Source organism: Kryptolebias marmoratus, linkage group LG1, assembly GCF_001649575.2.
Source record: "Kryptolebias marmoratus isolate JLee-2015 linkage group LG1, ASM164957v2, whole genome shotgun sequence".
Lineage (NCBI taxonomy): Eukaryota > Metazoa > Chordata > Actinopteri > Cyprinodontiformes > Rivulidae > Kryptolebias > Kryptolebias marmoratus.
In genome coordinates, this window is record NC_051430.1 from 21,819,001 (window position 1) to 21,831,267 (window position 12,267).

The 12,267-nt window shown below is 41.7% G+C and overlaps 1 protein-coding gene across 2 annotated transcripts in view; it reads right to left on the reverse strand.

The window, feature by feature from the left end:
* pde4d (phosphodiesterase 4D, cAMP-specific) overlaps positions 1 to 5,814 on the reverse strand; it is a 176,332-nt gene extending 170,518 nt beyond the window's left edge. Inside the window, exon 1 of one of the 2 annotated variants that reach the window (XM_017431298.3) lies at positions 5,668 to 5,814. The gene's annotated coding sequence lies outside the window, so the exon portion shown is untranslated. Of the gene's footprint in view, positions 1 to 525; positions 656 to 5,667 lie in introns of those variants that run through there. The other variant, XM_025009366.2, reaches the window with a different exon arrangement.
* Between the last annotated feature and the right edge of the window lie 6,453 nt (positions 5,815 to 12,267).

A 12,267-nucleotide genomic window follows, 5' to 3' on the forward strand; every position in this document is an offset into this window, starting at 1 on the left:
GGGGGGGGGGAGACAAGTGGGCATGGGAAGGCAAAACTGAGTGACATTTGAGTTTGGACCAGGAGTAAGAGCAAAGCGGCTGAAAAACAGGCTCCACCCTGCACTGAAGTTCAGATCGGCATCATTTCTTATATTACAGGAAAAGATTCAAAGTGTGCAGACGAAGGGGATTGTAAAGGTGATACATAAAAATGTGCGACGCAGATTAACAGATGGGTTATTCTGTGAGACTGTAGTTATATTCCGATATCCAATTGGAGCGGATATATATGGTTTTTGTTTGTTTTGTTTTTACACCATAATACAGATGTGTCAGCTAGTTTTGTTGTTTTTTTTCTGTCAGATTGCACTCAACATGTGTTTCACATGAATCATCAGACCAGACCAGACCACAGACAACAAAGCTTTTAGTGGAAATAACCACAGACATCTATGTAAATAACCACATAATGCAAAACTGATAGCAGTGAGAAAGGTTATAGCTTTCATGCAAACCACTATGACATTTGTTTTTATCGTTTTTACCTGGCAGCGATCCACTTTGGTCTTAGCCTCGCTCAGACGAGTAAATAGTTTATCTGTCCAGTCAGTGCTAGCCTCTGTTTCGCCAAAATGTTGCTCACCAGCAGGTAACATGCTTACTGCCAACATAACAACATTTCAAGAAACAAACCATTCCTTTACGGATCTGAAGCTTGTAGAGTGGTTATAATTTGAAAGAGAAGGTCATCAAGAGAAATTAAAAGCAAGCCGATTTTGTTTTGGGCTTTTGCAGGAGATGAAGTCATGTCCAGCTGTTTTAAGTATAGCCATCCCTTCCTTGTCCAGGCACAGGTGTTTTCACTCCAATCAACACAATCAGCTCAGAGCCAGAGCCCAAACAACAAGACAGGGTGAAACTTGATCCAATCATCTCTGCTGGAAACGCTGTAACAGATCTTTATCTTGGACAGATACGCTCCATTTGGCATTATAAGCGTAATGTGAATGCAAATAAAAAAAGCGAGCTGAGTTTCAAGGAAGTCTTCCTTGTTTTCTGTCAGCAGCTAATATTATTAGGAGGGGCAATGCAGTCCCAGTCCAAAGAAAGAGAAGGGAAATATCAACAATTGTTTATGGAAAGTTTTCTATACAGAAACAAAGATTTCTATTTTTTCTCTCTCTTTTTTTTTAATTTGTCAAACAAAGCGACATCCGAAAGTGACATCCGAGAGATGACTAAACATGACCAGCATACCACCACTCTCTGGAGACATCGCCAAGCCCCTCCCGACCCCTTCCCTCCACAATTAGGGCCAGCGAGGGCAGATCCCACAAAAAAACCCATAGCTGTGCATCTGAAAACAGCTCAAGTTGTTTTCAGTTATTTTAAAGAAAGCCAGCAAACACAATGACAGGACTTCCAAACTAACAAAGGAAAAAGGAAGTGCAAGTGACCCACGAGATCCAGCTGTTTCTCTCTTTCTTCTTCTTCTCCTTTCTCGTGTCTCTCAGAGGTCACTCTTCCTGCCTGACGTCACAAAGTCAACACACACAGATGCTCCTGCCGCTGTGGGGAAGAAATCGTCTCGAGTCTCTTCATATGTTTGTGTACGACATCAATTAAAGGCTCCACTGCTGGTCATAACAGAGCGGCTTTATAGTAAGACGTTATGATGGGCTTCTCCTGATGCCATCCAGCTGTCCTGACGGGTTGTATTTATTTAGCCCCATTGCAGGCGCAGAGGGAGACGGAGAGGGAAAATGGGGGGAGTGGGGGAGATTATTTTGGCTTCTTATCAACACTGATTTACACATGTCTGCGTAACTCGCTATCTGTCACTGGATCCTTTTAGGGCATGCCTGGGACGCTGCCTTTTATGGGTGTACAATGAGTAAAAACTCTATCAAGAGTTCAAAAGTCCTTGGGTTTTAATGCTGAGCAGCACACACTGTGCTGAATTTATGACAATGCAGCCAAACATCTGGAGGCAGGGAACATCTTCACCTAAGCAACAAATTATCCATGACTCCAAAAAACATGTTTCCTGGGACTTAAAGCTGAATCACGCTGATGTAAAACAAATAGATGGAAATATTTTCTGATTCGCGGAAACTGACTTTTGCAGTCAAACTCGGTGCCCAGTAGAAGTTAACAGAGCTGAATGGTCCCAGAATGACCCGAGATCCCCAAGAGCACAAATATTTCCTACTTATTGTTATGGGAACAGACTCCAATAAAAAGATACTTAAATGCCTTTGACGCGGCTCACATATGTGTCTGTGTGTGTGTATGTATGCATACTGCGGTGCATCTGCGTCAGAGCTTTAGACAACTTCTGCATGGTCTCTGCAGCCAGAAAAGCAGGGGAAAACAAACACTGTATTTATTATAGTAATGAATATGCTTTGGGAAGCAAATTCGACAATTTTCCATTAACCCCCTCATCGCATGCCAAGAAAGGCTAAGGGAAACCTGTGACATTTCACTTTGTTGCCAACAAACAGTCCTCCACTGTTGTTTAACCCCTGAACTCTCCCCTCTAGAAACCCTTTGCTATAAAGCTCACAACAAAGCCTAACTCTTATATTTTTTGACAAAACAAACAAAAAAGCGTCATCTCAGTACGACAAAGTCTGAGAAAGATCTGAGTTGACGCCGTCACTTTAGGTTAAGGTCATGCAGATGATCAGATCTGTGCACGTGGCGTAAGTGGAGACATTCAACAACAACGGCGGAGAACCTTCTTCGGAGGAATAACAGCAAAACAGCAGACGTTTTCTCCCCGGGTGTTACAAAGGTTTTTCGTGAAGTCAGTCTCATCACACTGCGCTTCCCTCTGCTCACGTGCGGCAACGCTCATTCATTCCTCGAAGGAATGCATATCGTTTTTTCCTGCCAGAGTTTACACTAAAATCATCTTATGTTGAAAAATTACAGACATAAAGCTGTTTTGGTCAAACCTTGAAAATAACATTATGCCCAATGTCATGGGATATTGCGATATTTTACAGGATTTGTTGGAGTGTGTGTCGTGAATGACTACATTTCATCTCAATATCTGTGAAAACCCACTGGGGTACAGCCATATGTTGAATAAGCTAAGATTGATGGCCATCTAGAATTTGGTTGACTCAAAAAGTTAATCAGTTGTAGATGTACAGCCAATTGTTACTTTCTGAAAGTTTAACTAAAATCCATTCTGTGGTTCATGAGATATTTTGCTAACAAGCAGAGTGGAATCTAATAGTTAATGGCAAAACTTTAAACCTGGCTCTTGTGTGATCAGTTGGTACTTTGAGTATAAGCTAAGAATTTTTTAGCTCAATATCTTTAAAATTCACTCAGTTGTAGCTAGTTTTGTGTTTGCTAAGACTGCTTTTCTGTGACGGCCATCTTGAATCACGTTGACTTCAAATGTTGACCAGCTGTAGATGTGCATCAAATGATTCATTTCTGAAAGTTTAACTCAAATCCTTTCAGTGACTGATGAGATATTCTGCGAACGACACAGACAGATATAAACATAATTGCGCCACCTTGTCGTTTGGCGAAGAAGAGCACGAACACTTTTGTCATGTACCCACTGGTCAGATGGCGATCTCGTGAAGCAATGGGTTTAGTATACTGTTTGCATTTCACCCATTCATCCCCAGTGTTTGATAACTCTGTCTGTATTTGCATAGCAGGGTCATGTTCGACACAGGCTCCCTCTGTTCTCCACTGCAATAATCGAGATATGGATGACGGACAGGTAGATATTCGAAACTGCTGGCTAATTCCCCTGCTTTGGAGCTGCAACAGTCTGCTTGTTGTCATATACCTGACTCCGATATTAACTTCTCGTGTGGACTTGGCTTCCAATTACAAAAGCTGAAGGGAAAACAAAAATGAGAATTAAAGGGTTATTGTGAGGTCATTGCATTGCCTCGGTCATGTCATGAGTCATGGTCTCCACCTCTCAGAGAGGCTGGGATATGAAACATAAACAGCACCACATGCTTGTTAGCTGGTCAGCTGGCTCAACATTAAACCGTCGTGGATTTTACAAGAGCGAAGTGTGAGAATGATGCAACTTCTTCTGCTCGCTCTTGATGTGTTCATCCAACAAAGCCGAGCTCCTTCATTCACAGATGTCTGCTTCGCTTTACAACAACCGGACCTGACTAATCACACTGCCGACGAGCTAACGGCTTGTCCAAGTGGGACCAAGATCAAAGTGCATCGCTGCCTTCTCGAAACAACTCTAACCTCATGACATTTTGTCATGGAAACATTGTTTTCGTTAAAGGCCTTGAAGGAACGCACATTGCATGCCACTTGTTAAAACGACACAGTTGGGGCCATTTTTGCAAGAGCTCACACTTAAAGTATGTACCTAGAATCACTCTCAGCTACTACCACAGAGTTTTAACACACTATCTGTAAAACTGACTGAATTATAGCCATTTTTGTTTTCTAAGGTCAGTTGGCAGTACAATCTGTCCAGTGGTTCTGGTAACAGACAAACAGACACACAAACATGGCAAAAACACCTTTAGTTTTACATTACACAGATATACCAGTAGAAATATTATAATACTCCTGTTGGAAGTGCGACAGTTAGCTGCTGCTGGCTCTATTTGTGCCCCCAAATGAGCATAAAATCTATGTAAATAACCATGTAATATAAATTTGATAGCAGTGTGAAGTTTTCTAAATTAGTTTTTCAGAATGGAGCAATCCAGTTAGTTTTTAGCACCACTCAGATTTGCTGTTAGCTTGTCAACAGGCTGTTTACATGGCAGATGTTTTGACTTGAATAGCAAAACCACAGGTGAATTAATGAGGGCTGCAATCCACTTTTGCATCTCTGGATGCTGATTGTTTGTCGGCCCTCTTTAATACACCTGGGGTCTTTCAAGTCAAAACGTTTGTCATGAAATAAGCCTTTTTGGTCAGATTTAAACTAATTCTCCAAACCGAGGTCGTTCAAAGGGCTATCTACAGCAGGTAAGATATTCATTGTCCATAATGTTTCCACACAAGCTCGTTTCAAAAGATTTAAACTGTCGCTTTGAACTGAGCTGAGGGGAGTAACTGAGTATCTGCCTGTGGTGAACTAACTGAGAAAACTTTCCGTGTCAATAAAAGCACACCTTCTTCTCTCACATTACCTTTCATTTGTTTGTGTTTGCCAACGACTTGCAGAAGATTTAAACTGTTTCCCACCTCTAACGCAAACAGCCATTTCTGGTCCATTCAAAATTTACGTGTGACTGCAGCACAATTTAGAGCAGGCCTATTTATAGCCAGCCACCAGCACCCTGCAGCCTGGAAGTCACACCGGGATAAATTTGGGAGGGCAGTCCTTGAGCTCCTCTGTCAATGCATTGCAGTGACAAGTTGGCTGATGATGGCTCGCTGTGAAGTTGCACCTCACCGTTCCCACCCTGAAAGTCTACTTTCTGTGCAGCCGTTAAAAGAGTACAGAATGGGAAGTATGCACACTCCTGTGCATACACGCCCATACATGCAGACTTGAACAAAAGCGCTCATTAACATACTGCGTATGCACAAACTTCCACATGCATGCACGCAATATGAGGTATGAGCCCGCACTGTGGCGAAGAGTTTAACCTCTGAGTGTGTGTTTACAAGCTGAAGCAGTTTTTTTACTATACATTCACAAAAAGACAACAACTTACCTGAGATTCTGTCCAGAGTGTCCTGGAAATTATTTTCCCACTTGTATTTCTTGTACAGTGTCCACGTTTGTCTCTGAGTGTCCCAATCAAAGAGGACAAAACAACCAAAAGTGTCTGCTGTGCATCTCACACACACACACTGTCCCACTGTGCTGCTCACTGATGCTCTCTGAAACAAGGAGGGAACTTCTCGCACAGCTGCCAGGCCTACAGCCAATCAAGTCAGATTGCTTTTCCTGCCCTCGGCCAATCACGTGCCTTCTTGTGCCCCAGCTTCACCCCTCCTCCTCCTCCTCCTCCTCCTCCTCCTGCTGCTGGAAATTCTCATTGTTGTGGACAAACCCATGGACCAAGTGGGAGGAATCGCCGTAGCGCTCACAGTTTGAGGGCAGCTGTGGAAAGATTTACATTACGAAACAATATCCTACAGGAGGAGACGGTTTTGTTGAGCCGGAGATTATTTGGTTTGGATTTAGTCTGTCACAATGCTTTCTGAGCAGACAATTTATTAGATCTGCTCACTTTGGTTTGAGATAATAAAGTGCCGCTCTCCTTTTTCTTTTTTATCTTAGCCCTGACAAATCCCTGTTTTACTGTACCAGTCAAGTTAATACGGAATTATATTAAAGGAGGGAGGATAGGGGATTACTTTTGGAGTTACAAAAGGATAAAAATACAAACCACACCTATAATCCTCCTAGTATTTTCATATCTGAGGCCTCTCGCAAGAAAATAGATATGCAGTATATCAAACCTTGAGCCCAGGCTGAAATTATACAGCACACTCACATGCTGGCTGCTGTTCTTTGACAATGCATAAAATTACATTCACTAAATTACTCAAAGTTTCTAACAGTAAACATGCAGATTTAGCTTATGTTGCAGAGCTGTTGAATGTGTGCACTACTTGCATAATGCTGAAACAGGCTCTGTCATTTCTAGTCAGCAGTCAAAGCCATCACTCATAACAGCGCTGATGCATCCATGCTCACTCAGACATCTTTGTTTGTGCCTCTGAGGCTCCGGAGTCAAAAAAGGACGTCTCGCCTCTACAAATGTCTGAATTTCGTCGTCTTTTGTTACACAAGAGAAACACTTTGGTTTCAGACTTTAAATTGAGTCAGGGAGTTAGCAGTGCAACATAAATGCAATACTGACTTTTTGGGTCTTCATTCAGAAGTTGTGTAACATGTGATACAATGAGAAGCACAAACAACTTGACCCACCTCACAAACTCATGGGATGTATCAGAAACAATTAAAGCAAAGAAAAGTGTGCGGCACCTGTTGCCAATCATGTCTCATTCAGCATATGGCTGGAACAGTTTCAAATTTAGGGCTTTCCTCAATAAATATCATACTGTTCATTATCGCCCTCCACCATAGACAAAAGGTGATAATGTTTTTCCCTTGTTAGTGTGAGTGTGCCTGTGCTGGGGTTTGTTTTATGAACCACCGATGAAGATAATCGCCACAAGTAGGCAACATTAACAAACACATAAGTGGCTACAATTCAGCCACTTTTACAGATATTGGACTAGAATCCGGTGAGAGCTGAGAGTGATCCTCAACAACATATCTTGCGAGATCTGACAATGCTGCATGACGCTGTGCATAATGTCATTTACAAGGTTTGGCTATAACTCCATCCCTTTCTCAGCACAAGATGATTTTAGTTTAAAACTCTGGCATGAAAGGTAGAAGGAATGCTGGCTCTTTAGTTTGGTGTTTTTATTCCAACACCTTAATGAGCTAATAAATATGAAGCAAAAGTATTAAAAAATATCTGAGACAAGCGTCAAAGAAAAGCTCAGAAAGACGTCTGTTATTAAAAACACACATAGAGGTGAGGTTCGACGCATGTAATTAAAGGTAATGTATATCTTTCCTCATTCAGATAACAAAGTGAAGTGTGACATCAAGCCCCTTTCTCATTAGATGACCATGTCTCATCCACAGCAACTATATTTAAAAAAAGTCATGTAAGAGCCCTAATTTTAAATTTTAATTTCCTATTCATGTCAGGGCAGCGTACAGGCAGCAGGGCTGGTAAACCCCTCAGGGAACGGCGAGCCAAACAAGGATGAAGGCCGGGGTTCAGCAAAGCGAGCAGGCATGCAGGCAGGCAGAGGGCCACAGTCTGGCCTCCAGGTTTGTCAAGCTGCAGGAATGGAAGGGTTAATGTGCGTGTAATATTTAAGGAGTGGGCACTTTGTTCCTTTTTCATACTGTTTCATCAAATCGCCGTTCACGGGGTAAACAGCAGGAAATGAACACACATTTGTATAAATCTGTAGTCGGAGCAAGAGGAAATTGTTCAAACTTTAATCTAAAAATTATGAAGGATGCAAGAGTGGAAATTCCCCAAAGACATAAACTACTGTACTTGACAAGCTTCGGCGGCTGATGTGCACACAGGAGACCCAGACTCACATGGCTGAAGTTTTATTGAAAGGTAAAAGAAAAAAAAAACTTGGATCAATATGTCTGCTTCAGCACACAGTAAATGTCTGCTGAGTGAAAAGCATGTATGTTGGTCCAAAACACATCATATTTGTTCCACTGCTCTGCACCCAGAGTAGCTGTAAAAGCTGTTGACTGCAACCAGCTCAGAGGGGGCGGTGGGGGGTGGGGGGGTTGCTCTTCATGATGTGAGGTGAGAGGACACAGTGTTCTGGAAATTTTGGGCCCAAAGAAGCAAACACGTACAATTATGCCTCTAATGATGCACAGGTAGAGGTGCAAAGAAAATGTGACAAGGCTGAAGAACGGGATCAGAAGTATCACCACAGTTCTGATAAAGTTGTGTAAAATGTGAAAAAAGAAGAACAGAATGTAATGGTATGCAAAGGTTTTAATCCCATATTTTACTTACAGTGGAACATAGTAAACATGTCAAATGTTTTAAACTGAGACATTGTATCATTTTTTAGGGAAAAAAAATTGGGTGCTTTAAAATTTTATGGCAGCAACCACTTCTCAAAAAAGTTGGAACTGGGGCAGCAAAAGGCTGTAAATGTAAGAGGTACGAACAAGAAACAGCTGGAGGAGCATTTTGTAACAAAGTAGGTGAACTGACAACAGGTCAGTAAGAAGACTGGGTACAGAAAAAGCCTTTTTAAGAGGTTCAGAATTAAAGATGGGCAGAGGTTCACCAGTCTGCAAAAACTGTGTCTGAAATTGGGAAGACTTTAAATATATCATCAGCTAAGGTTCTTCTTATCATCAAAAGATTTTAAGAATCTGGAGAAATCTTCTGTCTTCTCCGGACCAAAGCTCGTTTAAAACGGACTGAGGCAGAGTGGAAAACTGTTCTGTGGTCAACATTTAAATCATTTTCGCCACATCCTCCGTGCTAGAGAGAAGAGGGATCATCTAGCCTGTTATCAGCTCACGCTTTAAAAGCCTGCCTCTCTGATGGTATGGGGGTGCATTAGTGCCCATAGCAAGTGCAGTTTACACATCTGAAAAGGCTCCATCAATTCAGGAACATAAATACAGGTTTTATAAGAACCTTTGCTCCCATCCAGACATTGGTGTTGATTTAGGGAAAGCCTTGCATCTTTCAGCAAACCACAGACTGCATCCATTACAAAAGCATGGCTTCGTAATAGAGGAGTCCGGGAGCTGACCTGACCTGCCTGCAGTCCAGAACTGTCACCACTTGAAAACGTTTGGCTCATCCTGAATTGAAAAATCTGTCAAAGAAGACTGAGGACTGTTGAACAGCTAGAATCCTCCATCAGACAACAATGGGACAACATGCTCCTCCAACACCTTGCAGATTGTTGCTCAAAGTCGAGGGGATGCTTCACAGAGGTAAACATGGCCCAGCCACACAGGAGTCTGAAATCATTGTGACAGATTATATAAGAGAGGAGACTGACATTAGAATACAAACACAAGCACAGAGAACAGATTAAAAAAGTTCTACCTTGTTGCAGAGCTTCGTGTTCCTCTGTAGTCCCACCGGCCGCACATTATAACATCTCCAAATTGCAGGCATTGCAAAATGAAAGCAGACGCTGTTAGGGTAGTGCAAGCGGCACGCTGGCAGCAGATCACTTTTCTAATGCCCAGATGGTATCTGTCCTTTAACCCTAATAAGTCAAACCATATGCTTTTCATACCAAGGCAACCTTAAACTGGGGAGGAAAAAAAGACATAGAAAGGCACAGAGGAAGGATAAGTTATTATTAGTTAAACCAGATACCTATAATTATCAAAAAGACCCACCAGAAATTACTGTCAGAAACCCTTCTCTCTTTCCATGTCTTAATTGCATCTCTTTGCTTAAATCTCCGTCTGAACCACTGTACATAACCCCCCCCCCTTGCCACAGGAGTTTGACCTCCTTTTTTGTTTACTCTTTTACTTTTTATGGTCTCATCTCCCCTCCAGCAGCCTCTGTTCTCTCCTACAGAGTCAGTCCTTTTTTATTGTTCATTGTTTTGTTTTTTGTTTTTTTTTAAAGGTGCTGTCACCCCTCCAAAAGACAGAGAATCAGGAGACACCGAGACAAACAGTACTCTCTCTCTCTCCGAGGAGCGGTCACGACTCCAGCTGATTTTCACTGTCGTACATAATGCTGCCGGTGCCTTCGGAGAACCGTGATCTGGTGAATTACAGAGCCCACAAAGACGGCAATTACCCTCCAGCTTTCTGTCTTTCTCTTATCTGTAACCAGCTCCTCCTCTGAGCACAGAGGCAGAGAGTCTACCTTTATTTTATTTTTTTTTTGGAAAGCCTCACGAGTTCTTTTTGCAGTCGCCACTGGAGTGAACAGGAGCACATTTTGTAAAAAAAAAAAAAACAACTCTAAAATAAATGAAATAAATACACAGAAAATCTGCTGTCGGTGTCAGCTTTTTGCCGCCAAACAGCAGCTCTTCCAGCCTTAAAATGTTTATCTCAGTGACTTTCCTAATAGTTTATGTTTCAGGAAATGATAATGCATTGTGCATCTACAACTGATTAACTTCTGGAATCAGACAGATGCAAACACAAAAATGTCTGTAACTCTGTCAGTTTTACAGATATTAAGCTAAAAGATTAGAGACTGCACAAAATGTTAGTTTCAAGGTTCAGCTCTGTCATTCCTCAACGTAACAGAGTCTTCATGTAAAAAGCTGGTATGAAAGGCATCCGGCGACAGGCATTCCTTCAAGACATGCTAGGCCTTGAATTTCTTTGTGACTAACATGCACAAAATGCCACAGTTCATGTGAGTTTAACACCCTGTTCAGTGGTTCATTTGCATGCTAAGATAATCAGAGAAGGAAAAAAAAAGTCCCTTTACAAACACAATTAGAGCTCATTGGACCTAATTAATGGAATCAGTCTGACAGGTGCCAAAAAAAAATACTTTCAGGATAAAAGGCTTATTAGAATCAAATCTAACTAAAACTTACAATCTGGCTGATTTTATTGCATCAGTGGTGTTTTTATTTGTCAAAAGTGTTGGAAATGTAACCTGTTTGTGAGATTTTGGCTCCTCTGCTGCTCGTTTCCTGAGCTCATTAGAATAAAACGTCCTGTTATGAAGGCACCTGAAATGATCCAACATATTTCATAATCACCCAATAAAAACAGCCACATAAAAAATATGACATCGTGCTCGCTGCCATTATTGGCGTCCCATATATTTGAGCTGATGTAGCTCCTCACACGTTCAGTCGAATAATAAGGCGGTTCTGACAGCAGGGAGGAAGCTGTGAGACAGACAGGTGCAGATCATCCTTCAGATCTCACCTCTGTCCAACACTTATCTTCAGCGCTGTTATTCCATCCTTTTGGATGTTTTCAATGGAAATGGAAACCAGACATGAGCTTATTTAATGCATGAAACACACCTGATGAGTCTGTGTTGTCCTGTTCCTATAAGATGGATGCGGAGAGTGTAAAGCTTTCACTCAGTGGCAGATTTAATGCGCCCGTTTTGAGTCTGACCATTAGCATACCGTTGCAACTATTCATTTTCAAATTAGAATTTGTACCCATTTATCTTCCAAGAAGGATGTTGGGAAGAGAAAGTATTAAACTTCTCAGAGGTTTTATGGAGACACTAAACGGTTTGATGTACAGCCTTGATCTCAGCTTGTATGCCATGTTGCTTGTTCACGTGCTTATTGGACTATTCATTTTATTAGTTGAGAAATTGACAATGTGCAATAAAAGTCTTTGCCTAATTTTTCAAAATAAAGTGCTGTTAGTCATAAAATGAAAATATTAAGGCAAATTTGTGGCTCCAGAAAAGTCCATGGCAGGAAAGCCATGTTTCCGGACTGATGTTCATTTAGCTGCAGTGGTGAAAAGGTAAATTGTTTACATCCTTTCTGTTAAAGAAACCATATTTAGGCTGGCAGCGCCCTCTACTGGAGAGTATAAATCACCGCAGAAGCATTTAAGAGCAATATCTCCACCAAACCAGCCTGGAGGCCGTTTCTGCTCGTTTGTCTGTGGCTCAAGAGGAATATTGATCTCCCAAAAGATAAAGAGTTAAAATAGTTCGAACACAGCAGCTTACACCGTTGCACCCTCCAGTGAAGATGCACTTTTATTGGAGCTCGTTCACTTTCACTTCAACCACTCAAACATACAA